Below are 23,267 nucleotides of genomic sequence, written 5' to 3'. Positions count from 1 at the left end.
AAACTAAAACATGTGCACAAAATTAAATATAAAAATACTTTTGTACAACCTGCAAGATGTCCATCCAAGAGATGCAGTTGATTTGTCTGACCAAAGTTTAAGGTAAGTAAGTGCACCGCACTCATTCTATCCTATCCACCTGACAATTATGCTTGTAGGATGATATCCATTATTGTTACACATGTACAAAATATGTGATATACTTTGGGCACTCGGCCTAAATGTACGTTTATTAGTAATTAACTACGACAACTTATTTGCATCATTCTGAACATGCTTGAGGGAGTCCTGGATTAGGGGGTGTCCGGATGGCCGGACTATACCTTCAGCCGGACTCCTGGACTATGAAGATACAAGATTGAAGACTTCGTCTCGTGTCCGGAAGGGACTTTCCTTGGCATGGAAGGCAAGCTTGGTGATACGGATATGCAGATCTCCTACCATTGTAACCGACTTTGTGTAACCCTAACCCTCTCCGGTGTCTATATAAACCGGAGGGTTTTAGTCCGTAGGACAACATGCAGAACAACAATCATACCATAGGCTAGCTTCTAGGGTTTAGCCTCTCCGATCTCGTGGTAGATCTACTTTTGTACTACCCATATCATCAATATTAATCAAGCAGGACGTAGGGTTTTACCTCCATCGAGAGGGCCCGAACCTGGGTAAAACTTCGTGTCTCTTGCCTCCTGTTACCATCCGGCCTAGACACACAGTTCGGGACCCCCTACCCGAGATCCGCCGGTTTTGACACCGACATTGGTGCTTTCATTGAGAGTTCCTCTGTGTCGTCGCCGTCAGGCTTGATGGCTCCTACGATCATCAATGGCAATGCAGTCCAGGGTGAGACTTTCCTCCCCAGACAGATCTTCGTCTTCGGCGGCTTCGCACTGCGGGCCAATTCACTTGGCCATCTGGAGCAGATCGAAAGCTATGCCCCTGGCCGTCAGGTCAGATTTGGAAGTTTAAACTACACGGCTGACATCCGCGGGGACTTGATCTTCGACGGATTCGAGTCACTGCCGAGCGTGCCGCACTGTCCCGACGAGCATGATCTAGCTCTGCCGCCGAACAGTGCCCTGGAGGCCGCACCCGCATCGGCTTCGACCCTTAATTCGGAGCCAACTACGCCGATCGAGGATGGGTGGTTGGACGCCGCCTCGGGGGCTGCGATCCCAACGGCGATCGAGCCAAACACCAGCCCCGCACTCTGCGAGACTCGTGACTCCAAGGAGACGGACTCCTCTCCGGACTCCGAACTCTCCGCGCCCCTGCCGATCGAATCCGATTGGGCGCCGATCATGGAGTTTACTGCCGCGGACATCTTTCAGCACTCGCCTTTCGGCGATATTCTGAAGACACTGAATTCTCTCTCTTTATCAGGAGAGCCCTGGCCGGACTACGGTCAGCAAGGTTGGGATTCGGACGATGAAGAAATTCAAAGCCCACCCACCACCCACTTTGTAGCCACTGTCGACGACTTAACCGACATGCTCGACTTCGACTCCGAAGACATCGACGGTATGGACGCCGTTGAAGGGGACGATGAAGAACCAGCGCCTATCAGGCCCTGGAAAGCCACCTCATCATATGACATATACATGGTGGACACCCCAAAAGAAGGAGATGGCGATGGAACGGCGGAGGATGACCCCTCCAAGAAACAGCCTAAGCGCTGGCATCAGCGGCGCCGCTCAAAATCCCGCCGAAACAAATACGGTGATTCCTGCACGGGAGATAATAATACTCCGAAAGTGCCGAAGAAAACCCCCTCCAGCAAGATTTAGCACAGGAGGATGGAGAAACCAGCCCTCATGAGAGAGCGGCAAACAGAGAGGTCGAGGACGACAATTATATGCCTCCCTCCGAAGACGAGGCAAGCCTCGACGACGATGAATTTCGTCGTGCCAGAGGATCCCGTCGAGCAAGAGAGTTTTCAACGCAGGCTTATGGCCACGGCAAGAAGCCTCAAGAAGAAACAGCAACAGCTTAGAGTTTATCAAGATTTGCTAGTCGACAGATGGACTGAAGTCCTTACAGCCGAAGAGCATAAACTCGAACGCCCCTCCAAGAGCTACCCAAAGCGCAGGTTGCTACCCCGATTAGAGGAGGAAGCACTTGATGCGGCCGACTGGCCACCTCGCGGCTGCGAAAGAGAGGCCTCTCGGCCCTCCACTCAAGCCGCACCCCGTACCAAGGCACGGGAATATGCGTCGGACTTACGAGATATGTTGGAGGACAAGGCAAGGCAAACAAGATAGATCTATGGATCGCGTGGGCGCCCCACGGCTCGAGACGGTAACCGTCACGCCGGCCACAAATTCGGCAGGGCCGAACACAGTAGACAAAGCTCGTTGGAGCTGCGTCGTGATATAGCCCAGTACAGAGGCGCCGCACACCCACTATGCTTTACAGACGAAATAATGGATCATCAAATCCCCGAGGGTTTCAAACCCGTAAATATCGAATCATATGATGGCACAACAAATCCTACGGTATGGATCAAGGATTATCTCCTTCATATCCACATGGCCCGCGGCGATGATTTCCACGCCATCAAATACCTCCCACTCAAGCTTAAAGGACCAGCTCGGCATTGGCTTAACAGCTTGCCAACAGGATCAATCAGTTGTTGGGAGGACCTGGAAGCCGCATTCCTCAACAATTTCCAGGGCACTTATGTGCGACCCCCGGACGCCGATGACCTAAGTCACGTAATTCAGCAGCCAGAGGAATCTGCCAGGCAATTCTGGACATGGTTCCTAACAAAGAAAAATCAAATAGTCGACTGTCTGGATGCTAAGGCCCTAGCAGCCTTCAAGCACAATATCCATGACGAGTGGCTTGCCCGGCACCTTGGACAGGAAAAGCCGAAGTCTATGGCAGCACTCACGACACTCATGACCCGCTTTTGCGCGGGAGAAGACAGCTGGCTTGCTCGTAGCAACAATATGACCAAGAACCCTGGTAATTCAGATACCAGGGACAGTAGTGGCATGTCGCGTCGCAACAAGCAGAAGCGCCGCATTAACGGCGACAATGTTGAGGATACGGCAGTTAATGCCGTATTCAGAGGCTCTAAATCTGGTCAACGGAAAAAGGCATTCAAAAGGAATCCTAGGGGCCCGTCCAGTTTGGACCGAATACTCGACCGCTTGTGCCAGATACATGGCACCCCCGAAAAGCCGGCCAATCACACCAATTGTTGGGTGTTCAAGCAGGCAGGCAAGTTAAATGTCAAAAAAGAAGACAAGGGGCTGCATAGCGATGACGACGAAGAGCCCCGGCCACCGAACAACAGTGGACAGAATGGTTTTCCCCCACAAGTGCGGACGGTGAACATGATATACGCAACCCACGTCCCCAAAAGGGAGCGAAAGCACGCGTTGAGGGACGTATACGCGGTAGAGCCGGTCGCCCCAAAGTTCAACCCATGGTCCTCCTGCCCGATCACCTTTGATCGAAGGGACCACCCCACTAGCATCTCTCATGGCGGATTCGCCGCATTGGTTGTAACGCCCCGAGACCGACGTGCCAGATGCCTTTCAGTTATTCGCTGTCGTTGCCATGTCATTCGCTTGCATGTTGCATCTTGTCATGTCATCATGTGCATTGCATCATCATGTTTTCAAAACTTGCATCCGTCCGGGTCTCCCCGTTCCTTCTGTTGTCCGTTCTGAGTACAACCACACTTGCACGCGCCCGCGGCATGTCCGAAATAGTATTTTATAAGTGGCCGGAAAATGTCCTCGGAATGGGATGAAAGTTGGTGTGTGGTCTTATTATAGTGTAGATAGACCGCCTGACAAGTTTCATCGCATTCGGAGTTCGTTCGATAGCCCAACCGTTAAACTATAGCGGCATTATAGCCGGTATTTTCGTCGGACGTTTTCGGTCTCCGAAAACAGATGTTGGGCCCTCTCTCTCTCTTCTCTCCCTCGCGGTCTCGCCACAGCCCACCTAGGCCATCCTCCTTCCCCTCTTCGCTTCCAGAGTTGTCCAATGCGACCGCACAGCCCAAAACCCTCTCTGCACAGTGCATCAAACCCCTCACGTGCGTGTCCGAAGTTGTCCCAGACCCGACCCGGGCAGTCGTCACCGTTGTGTCCGGGTCATCTCCAAACGTCTACAAAACGTCACCATTTTCTTATTTGGACTCCCTAGCTATTTTATTCGCGACCGTCTGATTACGATCGAAGGGGTCCGATAGCCCCTAACTATTTCCACCTGCTATATATATACGGACCCAACCCTAGAAACTAGGGGCTTGTCCCTGCCGCCGCCGCCGCACTTATCTCCCAAATCCTCCTCGGGATCCATCCCGATCCACTCACCCGCCTTCTCGAATCCCCATCCATCCGGTCAAAATTCTTCGAGCAACCCACTCCCTCCATCGATCCACCATAGGAGGGCGATTGCTCCCTTGCCTCCCGCGATCCCTGCTCATCCTGAGCACTGGCCGTGCCCGACCTCGACCTCAAGTCCAGCCCTCTGCTCCCCGCCTCTTCTACTACTTCGCGCCGCTGCCTCGTCAGCTCCGCTGCCGGCGACCAGGGCCAGCAGGCTGCCGTCCCTCTCCGCCTTCTCCTTCCTTCCCTCCTCACGCTGCTCCTCCCTGACCGTTTCTCCCTCGTCTCGTCGTTCCTCGTAGGGAACCATGGCTGCTACCCCGAACCTCTCCTGCCGCCATCCCCGTCGTCAGCCGCTTCGAGCCACCCCGTCGCCAGCCAAGTCACCGCTTCGCGTCGCGACGCCCCTGAGCCCCTCTGCTGCTCCTCTACGTCCCGCCGCTGCTCTGCTTCCTAGGAGACCTCCACGAGAGCCTCACCCGCGCCCCTCTGTTCCGTCGCCTGGATCCCGCCGCCGGCTCACCCAAGTCCCGTGCCACCGCACCGGCATGTCGTCCTCGCCGGATTGAGCAGCCGTCGCATCCTCCATCGCTCGCTCGCTCTGCTGTCTGCTGGACTCAGCCGAGTGCTGGCGTTGACGCAGCCACGTGCCGGCCCTGCCTCTTCGCCTCCCCGTCACAAACTGGCCCGATCCGGCCATCTTCGACGCCTCCTCGCCGGATCCCTCGCGTCAAGTCCGGCGCCCACTGCCCTCATCCCAGCGAACCGCGCGTGCAGTCCGCGTGTTGTCATGCCCGTTGACCAAGTCCTCTGCTTCGTCCTATTCGAGGGAGACGGCCGAGCGATGCCCAGGTCCGCGCCTGGACCATTTCCTGTGCCAAGGCCCAGTGCAGCCGCCACTCTCAGCCGGCCTGTTGGCCCAATGGGAGGCTCCAGTGCCCCTGCTCCTGTTGGGCCAGGCAGATGCGGCACATTGGTGTTTTTTCCCAGTTCTAAGATTCTGCCATTTATCCCAGGTTTTATAGATTTGCATGAAACCCCCTGCTGTTCATGCATATAATAACTTTCAAACCGTGCATCGGATTAAAATAATTTATATATGAAACTTGCTTAAAATTATGTGTAGATTAATAATATGCCAATTTCTTGCCATGTTAAAATGTTTAAAATGATGTTTGGTTAAATTTACTCCTATGCCATATTAAAATGATTTAATTCATAACTATTCATCCGTAGCTCCAAATCTAACAAACTTTATATGTAAATAGGGTAGAAAAATGCCTAGTTAACATGGTGACCTTTATTTGCATGTTAAACAACTCTAAAATTGTGTTTAGGGAAGAACAGTACCAAATCTATAATATGCTCATGAGGAGTTTCCGGAATTGTTGTTCGTTGCTTCCGGCCTCATTTAACCTTGACTAGATAGGTAGTTTTCTTTTGCTTCACCTCTTGCCTTGCTGACAACATTTAATCTTGTTGGGTACATAAACGAGAGAGAACTAAATAAGTCATGTGGTTTTCTTCAATATGCAACTCCGTTGCATATTGTGCCCCACTTAATTTGTAGAATTGTTTGTGCACTTTGCCATGCCATGCATCATACTTGTTTGCGCATCATGCCATGTTGATGTGTTGGTTGTTTACTATGTTGTTTGCTTTCTTTCCGGTGTTGCTTCTTCGGGTTGGTTCCGATAACGTCGCGTTTGTGAGGAACCGTTCGTCTACGTTCCGTTTGTCTTCTTCATGGACTCGTTCTTCTTCCTTGCGGGATTTCAGGCAAGATGATCATACCCTCGAAATCACTACTATCTTTGCTTTGCTAGATGCTCGCTCTTTTGCTATGCCTATGCTGCGATACCTACCACTTGCTTATCATGCCTCCCATATTGTTGAACCAAGCCTCTAACCCACCTTGTCCTAGCAAACCGTTGATTGGCTATGTTACCGCTTTGCTCAGCCCCTCTTATAGCGTTGTTAGTTGCAGGTGAAGATTGAAGTTTTGTTCCTTGTTGGAACATGGAGATGTTGTTCCTTGTTGGAACATGTTTTCTTGTTGGGATATCACAATATATCTTATTTAATTAATGCATCTATATACTTGGTAAAGGGTGGAAGGCTCGGCCCTATGCCTGGTGTTTTGTTCCACTCTTGCCGCCCTAGTTTCCGTCATAGCGGTGTTATGTTCCCGGATTTTGCGTTCCTTACGCGGTTGGGTAATAATGGGAACCCCTTGACAGTTCGCCTTAAGTAAAGCTCCTCCAGCAATGCCCAACCTTGGTTTTACCATTTGCCTCACCACCACCTACTTTTCCCTTGGGAGTCGCTCTCTCGAGGGTCATCATTATTTTAACCCCCCCCGGGCCAGTGCTCCTTGAGTGTTGGTCCGACCGAGTAGACTGCGGGGCCACCTCGGGGCAACTTGAGGGTTGGTTTTACTCGTAGGATGTCTCATCTGAGTGTGCCCTGAGAAAGAGATATGTGCAGCTCCTATCGGGATTTTTCGGCACATTCGGGCGGTGTTGCTGGTTTAGTTTTACCCTGTCGAAATGTCTTGCTGTACCAGGATACCGAGCCTGATCGGAATGTCTCGGGAGGAGGTCTATTCCTTCGTTGACCGTGAGAGCTTGTGATGGGCTAAGTTGGGACACCCCTGCAGGGATTTGAACTTTCGAAAGCCGTGCCCGCGGTTATGGGCAGATGGGAATTTGCTAATGTCCGGTTGTAGATAACTTGAACCTTAACTTAATTAAAATGAATCAACAGCGTGTGTTACCATGATGGTCTCTTTCCGGCGGAGTCCGAGAAGTGAACACGGTGTTGGAGTTATGTTTGACGTAGGTTGCTCTAGGATCACTTCTTGTTCATAGTTTCTCGATCGTGCTTTGCCTTCACTTCTCGCTCCCATTTGCGTATGTTAGCCACCATATATGCTAGTCGCTTGCTGCAGCTCCACCTCTTACCTTTACCTTACCCATAAGCTTAAATAGTCTTGATCGCGAGGGTGCGAGATTGCTAAGTCCCCGTGGCTCACAGATACTTCCAAAACCAGCTTGCAGGTGCCGATGAGTCCGTGCAAATGACACAACCAAGCTCAGGAGGAGCTCGATGAAGATCTTGTCCTTTGTGTTGTTTCGTTCTAGTTGATCAGTAGTGGAGCCCAGTTGGGGTCGATCGGGGACCTTGTCGCTTTTGGGGTTCTTCTTTTATTTTGGTTCCGTAGTCGGACCTTGATTGTATCTGGTTGATGTAATGCTTTATTCATGTAATTGTGTGAAGTGGCGATTGTAAGCCAACTATGTATATTTTCCCTTATTGTATTACATGGGTTGTTTGCGAAGATTACCTCACTTGCGACATTGCTTTCAATGCGGTTATGCCTCTAAGTCGTGCTTCCACACGTGGGAGATATAGCCGCATCGAGGGTGTTACATTCTAGACCCAATAATTGAAAGATTTCATCTCACTAGAGTCCTTATGGACGGCGGCTGCAGCTTGAACCTGCTTTACCAGGACACAGTGCGGAAAATGGGCATAGATCCCTCGAGGATTAAGCCCACCAAAACGACCTTTAAAGGCGTAATACCAGGTGTAGAGGCCAAATGTACAGGCTCAATCACACTTGAAGTGGTCTTCGGATCTCCGGATAATCTCCGAAGCGAGGAGTTAATCTTCGACATAGTCCCATTCCGCAGTGGCTATCACGCACTGCTCGGGCGAACCGCATTTGCCAAGTTCAATGCGGTACCGCACTACGCATACCTTAAGCTCAAGATGTCAGGCCCTCGATGAGTAATTACGGTCAATGGAAACACCGAACGCTCCCTCCGAACAGAGGAGCACACGGCGGCCCTTGTAGCGGAAGTACAAAGCAGCCTCTCCAGGCAGATCTCCAGTCCGGCCACTAAACTACCGGACACCGTCAAGCGTGCCCGGAGTAACCTACAACAAGACCGCCTGGCACGATCCGAGCAGGCGTAGCAATGCGTCCCCAACCCCAACCCTAGCAAAAAGGCGACGCCAGTGCTTCGCATACATAACTACGCTCTAGAAATACCATGGGTATAAGGGGAGGGGCACCATCACGGCACGCCCGAAGCACGGCTTAAACCACACCAGGGGCTGCCGATTTTTTAATTTTCTCTTACTTTCAGGACTCCATTCTTCAAAAGGCCTGTTCGGTAGTTCAATTGCCGCACAAACGATGCAAGAACCAGGGAAGCAAACAAGCCACGCCGCATTACGGAACTCCCAGGTGGTCTCTATCACGAGCAGTATACCTGTTTCGCATACTATTCCGTATCTTGCTCCTGGAACGGACATGTTAAATAGTCCAACCTTTTGCTTATCGCATTATTTGTATCGTTCTGCTTTGATCGCAGCCCTCTTTAATAAACAATGCATAGCTTTTGTCTATTTTTGCATTACTTTTTTATATGTGTTCCTTAACGACATGTTGCACCCGTACACTTTGGTACGGCCGAAATACGCCAGGGGCTTCAGTACCCCTCAACATGGTGTGAGAAGTCCGAACACTTTAACAAGTGCAGCACCCCGAACTTATAGCATTATATGCATCGGCTCTGAATCATGTCTTGGGTCAATAGTTGGGTTTGCCCGGCTCCTATGTTTTGGTGCCTTACGTTCCGCTATATCGGCTAAGGTAGCACTAGGAGAACCACTGCGATTGTGCCCCAGTTGAGCTGGGTCGAGCACCTCAGTGGAGAAAGCTAAAACTGACTGTCATGATGAAGCGAGAGCTGGTCGCTGTTCGAGAGGTTTTTCGAGTCCCTAAAGACTTATGCCGCGAGGAGTCGGCTCTGTCCGGCAAAGGCGTGGATAGCGCCCCAAACTCGGTCTTCCGAATACCAGGGGCTTTGCCAAAATTTAAAATTATAGAATTCTATGTCTAAGTGAGAGTGTTCACGCATTATAGTCTGATTGCCTTGTTCATTGGGCTGAGCGCCTCCCTCGAAGGACCCAAACATGGGAAAAAGAGCACTCAGGTTTATCGCCGAACACCCCAGCACTAGCGGCACGGGGGCAGAAGCCGACGACTCCGCCATCTCTCATAATTGATAAACAGCCGCACAGAAGGTACTATTTTAAATTCCAACAGCATTGCTTAGCGCATATGAACAAGTTTTCAGCGCACAGGACAAAACGAGCAAGTTTCACTCAAAAATTACATCCCTAGAACATTCATCCGCCACAAGGCAGGCACCCTTCAGAACATCCTTATAATCATTCTCGGGCTTGCGATGCTCTTTCCCCGGCGGCGGGCCGTCCTTCACAAGCTTCTCAGCATCCAGCTTGCCCTAGTGCACCTTCGCACGGGCAAGGGCCCTACGGGCACCTTCAATGCAGACGGAGCGCTTGATGACTTCGAGCCTTGGACAGGCCTCCACCAGCCGCCGCACCAGCCCGAAATAGCTCCCAGGCAAAGCCTCTCCAGGCCACAGCCGAACTATGAGGTCCTTCATGGCCTGTTCGGCCGCCTTGTGGAGCTCGACCAGTTGCTTCAACTGGTCGCTCAGGGGCACGGGGTGGCCGGCCTCAGCATACTGAGACCAGAACACCTTCTCTGTCGAGCTGCCCTCCTCGGCTCGATAGAATGCGGCGGCATCAGACACACTCCAGGGAAGATCTGCGAACGCTTCTGGAGAGCTCCGGATTCGGGTAAGTAACAAGTAACTCACGTTTATGTGTTTGCTTTGCATAAAGAATGCTTTACCCACCGCTATCTTCTTCACCTCATCCAACTCCTGGAGGGTCTTCTGGGATTCGGCCTTGGCAGACTTGGCATTTTCAATAGCCGCCGTGAGCTCGTACGCTCGCGTCTTTGAGTCAAGCTCCAAACTCTCATGTTTTTTCATGAGAACCTGGAGCTCTTGCTGCGCCTTGCCAGCCTGGGCCTCGTACTTCTCCCGCTCGGTGCGCTCCATGGCCGCCCTCTTCTCGGCCTCGACCAGCGCTTGCTTAAGGGTCGCCACCTCAGACGTGGCCCCTACAATAGCCACGATAATCCTGTCATTTTTTGCAATTGCACCTTTTTATATATATTTAAACAAGGTATTTCTTACCTTCATTGTCTTCAAGCTGCTTCTTGGCACGCCCGAGCTCTTGCTCGGACCGCTCGAGGTTCTGCTTTAGCGTGTCCACTTCCGCAGTCAGTGCGGCGGACGCAAGCAGAGAAGCCTGCATATGCATATTGACTCCTTTTTGTTAGACTCCTGCAAATTTTATTTGATCCTCTATTCGGCTTTTCTTCCCGAACGCCAAACAGAGCATCAGGGGCTACTGTCTATGCGGTAATATTATTTACACATTCTTTACTTACCTCAAAGCCTGTTAAAAGGCTAGTACAAGCTTCAGTCAGTCCGCTCTTGGCGGACTGAACCTTCTGGACCACCGCACTCATAATGGTGCGGTGCCCCTCGTCGATGGAGGCGCCTTGGAGCGCCTCCAACAGATTGTCCGACGCCTCCGGTTGGACGGAGGTCACCGGCACGATGGGCTTGCTCCTCTTGGAAGGAGGTCCCCTACCGGACTCTGGAACCTTTGAAGGTTCCGGAGCGGTGTCCGGCCTAGGGCCGGACTTGGAGCCCTGGGGGGTTTCATCCCCTTTACTCCTGGAGTCCGGGAGGTCGCCTTGCGGAGCCTCCAGGACCACCTCCTCCCGGCTTGGAACCTGTTGGGACAACACTTCAGTGTCGTCCGTAGGGCGGGGGGAGGAAGCCGTCGGAAGCAAGTTCACATCCGACGAGTCCAGTGAGCCGCTCGACGACGCGTCGAGCCGGTCTTTGGGTGGGCTGCATAAACATATTCGACATAAGGGAAAGCTGTGCAATAAATGAATACTATGAATTACTCTGGTATCCGGATACTTACGATTTTGCCAGGGGCTTGGCCCTGGGCGGCCACTCCTCTCCGCCGTCGTCGGCGTCGGTGGAGTAGTCCGGAGGAAGGGTTTTCCCCTTCTTGGACCCTCTGGCCTTCCCAGAGAGGGCGGCCTTCCTTTTCTTCTCTCCTCCCGCTGGAGGGGGAGAGGTCTCTTCTTCTTCCTCCTCGTCTTCACGGGAGGAATGCATCTCGGAACCGTCGGATGATGGATCCGACACCTCCAGGCGCCGGGGACTCTTCCGAGGCCCCATGGCCTTCTTCTTGGCCCTCTTCTCCGGCACCACATCGGGTGCCAGAACCAGCAGCTTCGCCAAGCGGGCATCGACTGGGTCTTCGGGCAAGGGAGCCGGATAGTCGATCTGTCCGGACTTCGCCTTACAACTTTGTCAAAGGTAAGGGAGCTTAGATCTCACATTGAGTTAAACTATGGAAAACTAATACCCTGTAAAAGGTACAAACAACTTACCGCGCTAGCATGACACTGCGCACTGAATCCGCGATCCTCGGTGGCGGATGCGGGAGCCTCGGCGCCCATGAAAAGCACCTTCCAGGCATATTCGTACGTCGTGTCGAAGAGCCTGCTCAGAGTTCGGTGCTGCATCGGGTTGAACTCCCACAGATTGAAGGCATGTTATTGACACGGGAGGATCAGGCAGATGAGCATAACCTGGACTACATTGACAAGCTTGAGCTACTTGTCCACCAGGGTTTGGATGCATGTTTGCAGTCTAGTAACCTCTCCTTTGTTGCCCCACGACAGGCCCGTCTCTTTCCAGGACGTGAGCCGCATTGGGGGTCCGGACCGGAACTCGGGGGCTGCGACCCACTCAGGGTCGCACGGCTCGGTGATGTAAAACCACCCCGATTGCCACCCCTTTAGGGTCTCCACAAAGGGGCCCTCGAGCCATAAGCCGTTGGGCATCTTGCCCACCATGGTGCCTCCACACTCCGCCTGGTTGCCGCGCACCACCTTCGGCTTGACATTGAAAGTCTTGAGCCAAAGGCCAAAATGGGGGCGCATGTAGAGGAAAGCCTCACACACGACGATAAACGCCGAGATGTTGAGGACAAAGTTCGGGGCCAGATCATGGAAATCTAGGCCATAGTAGAACATGAGCCCCCGGAAAAATGGGTGAAGAGGGAAGCCCAGTCCGTGGAGGAAATGGGGGAGGAACACCACCCTCTCATGGGGCCTAGGGGTGGGGATGAGCAGCCCCTTTTCGGGAAGCTGGTACGCAATGTCGTTAGACAAGTATCCGGCCTTCCTCAGTTTTTTGATGTGTCCCTTCGTGACGGAGGAGACCATCCACTTGCCTCCCGCTCCGGACATGGCTGGAGAAGGTTGAGGTGGGGAGTGCGGACTTGGGCGCTGGACCTCGAGTGCGCGAGAATGGATAAGCAAAGGAGGAAGAAGGCGTAGGTGAAAAGGTGGATCCTTATCCCCTTATATGGGTGGACGCAACTACGTGTCCCCACCAGCCTGGTAAAACTCGCTTATCTCCAAGCGTCGCGATCAATGGCGCGGTTGGGTTACCCACGCCCGTATTGATGAGAATCCCGGAATAAGGGGACACGATCTCTGCTTTAACAAGACGTGCCAAGGAAACCGCCTCACATGACGCGCTGAGGTGGGATAATGAAACGACTCGGATAAAGGCTTGGCCGTGGTGTGTCACACTATGGAATACGTCAGCAGATTAGATTTGTGTAAATATTATTCTCTCTATGGCAATATGTGGAAACTTATTTTGCAGAGCCGGACACTATCTTTGTGTACAAAATCTTCTATGAAGTACTTGGAGGAGGAACCCGCCTTGCAATGCCGAAGACAATCTGCGCGCCGGACTCGTCGTCATTGAAGCCTGGTTCAGGGGCTACTGAGGGAGTCCTGGATTAGGGGGTGTCCGGATGGCCGGACTATACCTTCAGCCGGACTCCTGGACTATGAAGATACAAGATTGAAGACTTCGTCCCGTGTCCGGAAGGGACTTTCCTTGGCGTGGAAAGCAAGCTTGGCGATACGGATATGCAGATCTCCTACCATTGTAACCGACTTTGTGTAACCCTAACCCTCTCTGGTGTCTATATAAACCGGAGGGTTTTAGTCCGTAGGACAACATACACAACAACAATCATACCATAGGCTAGCTTTTAGGGTTTAGCCTCTCCGATCTCGTGGTAGATCTACTCTTGTACTACCCATATCATCAATATTAATCAAACAGGACGTAGGGTTTTACCTCCATCGAGAGGGCTCGAACCTGGGTAAAACTTTGTGTCCCTTGCCTCCTGTTACCATCCGGCCTAGACGCACAGTTCGGGACCCCCTACCCGAGATCCGCCGGTTTTGACACCGACAATGCTTTTTAATGGGTCTCCCTAATTCTTGTCCCACATAAAAAGGTTGGGTGTTCAAATTTGCCAAATTATGTGGTCGTAGTAAACTATCGATAATTCTTCCTTCTAATCTTCTTGTTTTAGTTTATGCTCACCGACTTTGATTTGTTCCAAGTCATTGTATTAGTATGGTAATAAGAGCAACTGATGGAAGGAGTTGAACTTAGAAAAATAAATCGGGTTTTTCTGAAGCACCGATGTCTATTTCTACAGAAAAGACGCTTAGTTAAGTGTCTATACAAATAAGCACCGATGCTTAAGGAAAGCCTAATTTATTTCTGTAAGCATCTTCCATTGTACAAGACCTTAGATGGAGTTAAAGGTAAACCCCCCCCCCCCCCCAACCCCACCCCGTCCCGTCCCGTCCCACATGTCACTCCCCTCCGGTGACTCGCGGGATCCCTTGTTGTCCATGCTAGCGCCCCCACTCCTCCTCGGCGCATCGCCACCACTAGAAGTGTCTGCCAACGAAGCTAGCCCATGCACGTTCCAAGGACGGTGGGAGCAAATCATTGTTTATGTTGGGAAGGTGAAAAATGAGGTTTTGGCCAATGTGGAGCAGCTGCCAAAACTCGGGGTGCGAATAGCTCTTTTGAGAAACTTGCACCATGTTAGCTACGTGCCATCACAGACACGGACCAACAACTACATTGCATGCAATATTTTGGGAACTTGGGTGTAATCCATCCATAATAGTAACCTAAAGCAAGCAATGGTAGCAAATAAAGATGTCTGCATTTTTTAACTATACACCGCCATCATTGATATAGTGGTTAATGTGTCAGGTATATGCATATGCAGCCACAAGTGTCTCGTTATTATAAGATTCTTACTTCGGTACACCCGGCCCCTCCACAAACCGTATAAGGGCAGTATGGTCGATGAAAACCATATACCCATCTGCATATGTGACAAGTACAAGTCATCGTACCCATTTTTTATCAAACTTCAATAGTAAGCGCAAGTGAGATGTATCGAACTCAAGACCTATTGGTCCAAGGAGAACCACGCTAACCAACTAGGACATCCTAATGCTTGTGCCAATCTACTTCTATTCTTTATTCTACTTCAGTTCGCGGCTAGGCCGGCCCATTGTTGAACCGGTTCTTTTATCATTATTTTTCTTTTTCATTTTTTCTATTTCAAAAAATACTCACAATTGTAATATTTTCTTCAAATTTGAATAAATGTTCACTTTTCCGAATTTTGTAAAAATATTCGCATTTTAAAAAATGTACAGATATGCCAAAAAATTGTTCGTTTAAATAGAATGCTCACATCGATATAATTAAATTTCTGAACATCTATTAAATAGAAATTTTGTTTGTTTATTGTTCGTTTAAACAAAAATCTTTGTTTTCTGTTCGTCTAAATAAAAACATGCTCGCATAAAAAATCGAGCACTTATAAAATTTCTAAACATCTATTGAATAGAAAAATGAAAAAGAAAATGTATCAATCAGCGACCGGTTTATTGTTCATTTTTTGTTTCATTTTCATTCTTGTTGTTTTTCATTTTTTTCATTTTTATTATTTTTCTTTTTCAAAAATGCTCACATCAATATAGTGGACCCAAAATTTTCAACACACTAGCATCACCATGCCAAGCATCCATGATAAATTTCATTGAGTTCTGACATTTTATGCATTTACTAGGGTTTTCTCGGTGAAAAAAACCCTAAACCACTAGCCGAACGTGACATAACATGTGTTCGGTTTTTGAATTCCTTCAAATTTTGCATGGAGGTCTGCCATGAGTATGCCCACATGTAGGCAAAATTTGATGTCATTTCATACATGGCAAGAAGTAGACCATGTTTTAAAGGTGGTTGTTCGGGTAGGCAGGTAGGGTAAGTCTAGATGCACTTTTTTCCACAAAAATAAAATGGACTCAATTTTTTTCACACACTAACATCACCATGCGAAGCATTCATGATAAATTTCATTGAGTTCTCACATTTTACACATTTTCTAAGGTTTTCCCGGTGAAAAAAAATGTTAAAACACTAGCCGAACGCGAGGCAACGTGCGTTTGATGTCCGAATTCCTTCAAATTTTGCATGGAGGCCAGCCATGAGCATACCCACATGCTGGCACAATTTGGTGTCATTATATACATGGCAAGAAACACACCACGTTCAAAGGTGATGGTTCGAGTAGGCTGGTAGGGCAAGTCTGGATATACTTTTTTCACATCAATAAATGGGCCCAAAATTTTTGATACACTAGCATCACCATGCCAAGCATCCATGATAAATTTCATTGAATTCTGCATTTTTCATTTTTAGGGTTTTCCCGGTGAAAACCCTAAAACACTAGCTGAACGTGACGCAACATGCGTTCGGTGTTCGAAATCCTTCAAATTTTGCATGGGGGCCTGCCATGAGCATGCCTACATGCTAGCAAAATTTGGTGTCATTTCATGCATGGCAAGTCTGGATAGGGTAAGCCGACAGGTGGTGGTTCGGGTAGGCTGGTAGGGCAAGTCTGGATGCATTTTTTCACATCAATAAAATGGACCCAAATTTTTTCCACAAAATTGTTTCACCATGCCAAGCATCCATGATAAATTTCACCTAGTTCTGACATTTTGTGCATTTTCTAGGGTTTCCCCGGTGAAAAAAAACTAAAACAATAGCCGAATGTGATGCAACGTGCGTTCGGTGTCTGAATTCCTTCAAATTTTCATGGATGCATGCCATGAGTATGCCCATGTGCTGGCCAAATTTGGTATCATTTCATATATGGCAAGTCTAGATAGGGTAAGTCTAGATGCACTTTTTTCCACAACAATAAAATTGACCCAATTTTTCCCACACACTAGCACCACCATGCCACACATACATGATCAATTACATTGAGTTCTGTCATTTTATGCATTTTTCTAGGGTTTTCCCGGTGAAAACCCTAAAACACTAGTCGAACATGACGCAACGTGTGTTTGGTGTCTGAATTCCTTCAAATTTTGCATGGTGACCTGCCATGAGCATGCCCACGTGACGAAAAAATTTAGTGTCATTTCATGCATGAAAAGAAGCACATCATGTCAAAGGTAGTGGTTCGGGAAGGCCCGTAGGGCAAGTCTGGATACTCTTTTTCACATCAATAAAATGGACCCAAAAAATTTCCACACACTAGCATCACCATGCCAAGCATCCATGATAAATTTCACTGAGTTTTGACATTTTATGCATTTTCTAGGGTTTTCCTGGTGAAAAAAAATACAAAAACACTAGTGGAATGTAACGCAGTGTGCGTTCAGTGTCCGAATTCCGTCATATTTGGCATGGAGGCCCGCCCTGAGCATGCCCACATGCTCGCAAAATTTGGTGCCATTTCATGCATGCCAAGAACCACATCATACTCAAACCTGGTGGTTCGGGTAGGCCGATAGGGCGGGGCTTTTGTTATTTGCAATTTCTGTCATTATCAATCTACATGAACATTTTTATGTATCCGAATTGTTTCTTGAAATTTGTCAAAAAAAAATTAGAATTTCAAATTGAGTTTGAGAGTTTTATATACATGCTTTTTTTCAAAATTGTTAATAAATTCCCAAATATTGATGATGTACAGTAATTGCAAACCAAATTTTCTAAAAAACATTATCAACATTTCGAAATCATGAAGATTTATTAAATTTACGAACAAACAAAAAGGGGAACATTTTTTGAAGTTACAGAACATCTTTATAATTTGTAAAATATATTTGAAAACAATAAAAAATAGTATTCCAAAATTATTACGGTAAAGTTTGAAAGCAAACAACATGAAATTAATGAAAAAATACAAAAAGGAAAATTCCAATGAAAAATAATATACGCTCAGGCCTTGCCCACTCGGGCGACGGCATCGCTTCCGTTGGGTGCCTGTTGGGCCGGCTCAAACATTTGCCTATTAGAAAAAAGTTAATCAATTTTGAAAAAGAATGAAAAACAATTACGGGCTTTTATAAAATGTTTGTAAAAGTTGAAAAGAGTTCGTGGATATGGAAAAAATATCATGAATTTGAAAACATAGTTTGCAAATTTAAGAAAATGTTCAGAAATATAAATGGAAAAAAATCGGTTGGGCGGAAGGTTCCGTCTCAGAGTACCTGTTTTCGACATCGTTAGATGGACCAAATTTTTTCTAGTGCCTTGTATCACCATTCCGAGGCACCAAGCTAAGTTTTTGTAATTTCAACAATTCTGCATTTTCAAATTATATTCGTCTTTTTAAAATTTATTTGGAATTTAGAAAATAATCCTGTATTCAAATGTTTTCTACACAAATACAAAATATGTTTGCGGGAACTCAAAATAAATCGGTTTCAAATTTTTCTTTATATTTTTTTATTGTTGCTTGAAATGTCAAATTTCGTAGTGTTTTTCAAAAACAAATGTTCAAAATTGTGTTTGCTCCTTTTAAAATATGTTCGTGTTATGAAACACTGAGCAATTTTGTAAGATATGAACATTTTTTTGACATATCTATACAATTTTTTAAGCATCTGAATATTTGTACTTTATGAACAAAATTTTGAAAAATCAAAGCGTGAGCATTTTTTGAAAAATAAAAAGGAAACAAAAAAGAAAAAACTAATAAAAAACGAAAAGAAATAGGGATAAAAAAACCAAATCAATAATGGGCCGGCCCTGCCATGGACTGAAGTAGAAGAAAATACAAAGAAGAAGTAAGGGGCTGTGGTTCGCTACCTGATGCTACCTGAAGAAGTTGGTAGGTCCCTGGCCTGGATGGCCATGCCTCTCAATTAGCCTGCCTTCTTATCGGATGTCCCAAAAAAGAAGAAAATTCTTGTTTTTTCTTTCTAAAAATCATTCTCAAATAATACTAAGAAAATAGTATTGATTTCTATTTATTTTAATATAAAGTGTAGAGATATCCTATTTGAAGGAGGATGGGATTCAAAGGCCTCCAATTTTCAGCGCATATGCTCGGGCTAACAGTTGCCTGACTTTTAATACTAGTATCGGGGCTTGTGCCAGCCAATAGCAGCCTTTCTTTAGTACTTTTGATTTTTTTTAATGATTGATACTAGTACACCAGGTCAGGCAACAACCAACCACATATCTTCTCGTCTTGCCTGGCAGGCAGAAAAATTCAGCTTGCCACGTCTCTACCAGGCGCCACTTTTTCTCAGGCACACCGATCAGAACGCAAACCAAACAGCCCGGGATGTCCAAGTTAATTAGTGTGGTTCTCTTTTAACCAAGAGGTCTTGAGTTCGATTAAAGAAGCTGAAAAACAGCTAAGGGCGTCATGAGGAAAAAAAAGGTGCCACGTATATGTACGCAGGCCACGTATCGGCGTGGGTGAAAAGAATATCCTACCTTTATTATGAAGGAGTATAGACAGATCTTAGCCGTTAATGTGTTTAGGATGTACCCAAGCAAAAGTGAAATTTGATTTTGTGCTTGAGCTCCATATATGATCATTTTGATTTGACCGATGTAGGGAGCTATCGAAGTGATTCACGCGTAAGTTCTCGCAATGTTGTGAGAGTTTTGGTTCAAAACACAGACATGTGTGTGACAAGTCTAACATATTTTCATTTGTCGGGTTTGTGTCGAATATTGTGTATGAGTTGGGTTACGTTGGACTTGGTGTTGTAGTGTGGGTAGGATACGTGTAGCGTCGGAGTCGGACACGTTATACCCTTGGCCTCTTTTTTTGAAAGGAATAACAGATGTATTCCACTTAATCATGGTGCCCCATATCGGAGATCACCAAACCTGATACAAAGTCTGGGGCATCAGTTGCCCACATGAATAGAGGGTCCAGAGCGCCCCAAGCATGCTGCGCCAAAGCGTGTGCAACCATATTACATTCCCGGTGGCAAGAGAGAAAGTCTGAGAATTCAAAGGAAGAGCGACACAAGCTCCTAGCCTCTCTGAACAGGACTCCAAGCTCCGCAGCATCATAGGCTCGCCCTTTCAGCGCCGTGACCATGTTCAGGCAGTCAGATTCAAAGACAATGTGTTGTGCCCCTAATTCAGAAGCGCCCTCAATTGCTTTCATACAGGCAATCATCTCGGCCTGAAGAGGGCTGCGCACATTTTGCATCTTGCCAGCCGCCGCCACCAGAAAAGTGCCATGCTCATCGCGTGCAACAAAACCCCATGCCCCTGCTTTAGACTCTTCATGAAACGCCGCATCTGTGTTTATTTTTATGAGTCCCGCGGCCGGAGGCGTCCATGAATATTTGACTGTAGATGTAGGAGGAGATTTGGTTTGCAGACACGCATAATCCATCAGGTGCTTGGTGATGAAAGCACTGACCTCACCCGTCGATCGCTGCTTTTCGCCCGCGTAAGTTTTATTCCTTGTCATCCACCAGTCCCAAAGGAGGACACATGCCCGTAGCTTTCTCTCAATCGGAAGCAAGCAAATATGCCTCATAACATCAAAAGCATCGGGGCACTCACATAACGCCACACGAATATCCTCCAAATTCTGTTCCCTCCAAATCACCTTCACTTTTTTACATTTCAATAACAAATGACCACCATCTTCATCCAGCCTCTGGCACATGGGACATCTAGTATCCAGCTCAATGTGTTTCCTTTTGATATTGAGCAGAGTAGGAAGGATGTTGTGTGTTAGTCTCCACAGGAACATGCGAACCTTACCTGGGAGTTGAAGCTTCCAAATATGCTGCCACTTGTTCAGGGACTTACCTTGCTCACTGGAGGGGCCAGAGTTTTGTTGCTTATTAGCATCCTTCAGGTTCACTCCTAGTTGGTAGGCAGACTTCACTGAAAAAAAACCCTTCTTGTCAAAATGCCAAGAGACTGCATCTTCCATGTCCAGTTTCAATGGTATGGCCAGAATCAACCGAGCATCGTAATGGGTAAAAAGCTCCCTCACAAGCTCCTCATACCAGTTTTCAGTAATTGGATTGATCAACCCATATACCTTCGACACAATGGACCTCCCTTTGTGAGCAACAGGTCTCCTTGCCACCCCCCTCGGCAGCCACGGATCCATCCAGCAGTTTACTTGAGTGCCATCCCCAATTCGCCAAACAATGCCCTCCTTAAGCAGGTCGCGGCCTCGAAGAATGTTGCGCCAGGTGTAGGACATATCCCTATGCTCACCGGCCTCTAGAATTGAGCAATCAGGGTGGTACTTCGTCTTCAACACCACCGCGCAAAGCTATTCAGGGTTTTGGATCAACCTCCAGCTTTGACGAGCGAGCATGGCCATGTTAAAAATATGAAGGTCACGGAAACCCAGCCCACCATCCTTCTTCGCCTTCATGAGTCTTTCCCACCCGATCCAGTGACACTTATGTTGCCTGCCTTGCTGACTCCACCAGTAACGACAAATCATTGAGCTAATTTCTTCACACAAGCTCTTGGTTAGGTCAAAACAGGACAATGCATAGGTTGGGATGGCCTGGGCCACGGCTTTTATCAGAGTCTCCTTCCCCACCTTGGACAAGAGTTTCTCAATCCAACCCTGGATTCTCCTCCAGATGATTTCCTTGATGTACTCGAACTCCTTACTTTTTGCTGCTCCTAGATGTACTGGTAGACCAAGATAGCGCTCATTTTGTGTTTCAGTACAGATACCAAGGACCTGCAAAACTTGCTGCTTGTTATGATTGCTCGTTTTCTTGCTGAAGAAAGCGGACGACTTGTCCCTGTTGATTTTCTGGCCAGACTGTTTTTCGTAGACATCCAGAATCTCTTGCAGTCGAGTTGCACTTTCACTGGTAGCCCTCATAATAATCAAGGAATCGTCCGCGAAGAAAAGATGATTGATACTAGGAGCCCCCGGACAGATCTGAACCCCCTCAATGGAGCGATCCAGCTCAGCTCGCTGCAGCAAGATGGAGAAAGCTTCCGCACAAAGGATGAACAAATATGGCGATAATGGGTCACCTTGTCGCAAGCCTCTCTGGGGAAAGACAACCTCAGTCAGTGTCCGGTTAAACTTGACACGATAGGAAACAGATCTTACACACTTCATGATCAAACTCACCCAACCGGCAGCGAAGCCCATTTTATGCATCATCTTCTCCAGGAAGTCCCACTCAACTCGATCATACGCCTTGCTCATGTCCAGCTTAATTGTAGCGAGCCCTTGCCTGCCTCCCTTCCTCTTGTGCATCAGATGAGTGATCTCATAGGCTAGGAGCACATTGTCAGTGATCATCCGGCCAGGCACAAAGGCTGACTGCGTTGGAGAAATCAAATCCGGGAAATTACTTTCAGCCGGTTAGCAATAACCTTTGATATGAGTTTATAGAGCACATTGCAAAGGCTGATTGGGCGGTACTGTGTTAGAAACTCTGGGTTTTTTACCTTGGGGATTGACACAATGTTTGTCTCATTCCACCCCTCCGGGATCTCACCACCGTTGAGCACTCTTAGGACCTCCTCCTGAATCTTGGGCCCCACCATGTGCCAAAATCTTTTGTAAAAGATTGTCGGCATACCGTCCGGGCCTGGCGCCTTCAAATCACCAATGGAATCAAGGGCTCCCTTAATTTCTTCACCAGTAAAGGCCTTGGCTAGCATCTCATTCATCTCCGGAGTGACCGAGGAAGGAACATGACGGAAGATGTCATCGTTTAGTGGGCCTGCAGAGGATAAGAACAAACTTTTGTAGTAGTTAGTGATAAAAGGTCATATCTCTTCCTCCCCCTCCACTACACTTCCATCCTCCCTCTTTAAGCTCCTAATCGTATTAATTCTCCTCCTCTCCGATGCTTGAGCATGAAAGAACTTCGTGTTTCGGTCCCCTTTCTGGAGCCAATTTACATGTGCGCGTTGCTGCCAGTACAAGTTATATTGATCCTCGAGTCGGTCCAGTTTGTATCTCAAAAGTTGCTCCCTTGAAGTCTGCTCTTGGCTGATCCCTCCTCTCCTACACCTTTCAAGGTCTCTCTTAGCAACCTTAATTCTGTGTTTAAGCTCCCCTAGCACTTCTCTATCCCACCTCAGCAAACTCCCTCCCACCCTCCTGATCGCCTCCCCCACCGAACCTCCCCCCCATCCACAAAAGATGCATTCCACACCCCCTCAACTACCTCTGCACACCCCTCCTCCTGCAGCCAGCGCGCCTCAAATCGAAAACCACTTGGCCCCTTTCCATCGCCCATTAGCTTACTCTGCCCATTCAACTCTGCAATAACTGGGCGGTGATCAGAATGTCTAGGATCCCCATTTATGATTTTGTGCAGTGGGAACAAACACCTCCAGTTGGCATTCGCCACCGCTCGGTCCAGTCGCTCACGGGTATACCTAGCCACCATTTGCCAATTATTTCGCCAAGTGAATGGGTCCCCCACAAAACCCAAGTCCTCCAACTCGCATTGCTCCAAGAACCCCCGAAAGGCATCCATACATCCCTGGGCCTGAGCCGGCCCACCCTCCCTCTCACTGGCAAAGAGGATCTCATTAAAGTCCCCCACACACAACCACGGGAGATCCGACTGGCCATACAATGTGCGGAACAGCCTCCAAGTGTTCTCTTTCTTGCCCGCTCTAGATTCACCATACACTCTCGTCAATCTCCACCTTGTACCATTATCTTCCACCACCTCGGCATCGATATGGTACCTCCCTTTCCATCTCAGATTCACCTCAACTCCCCTCCTCCAGAAAA

Source organism: Triticum aestivum, chromosome 6A (genome assembly GCF_018294505.1).
Source record: "Triticum aestivum cultivar Chinese Spring chromosome 6A, IWGSC CS RefSeq v2.1, whole genome shotgun sequence".
NCBI lineage: Eukaryota > Viridiplantae > Streptophyta > Magnoliopsida > Poales > Poaceae > Triticum > Triticum aestivum.
Note: the sequence above shows the minus strand (reverse complement) of the source record.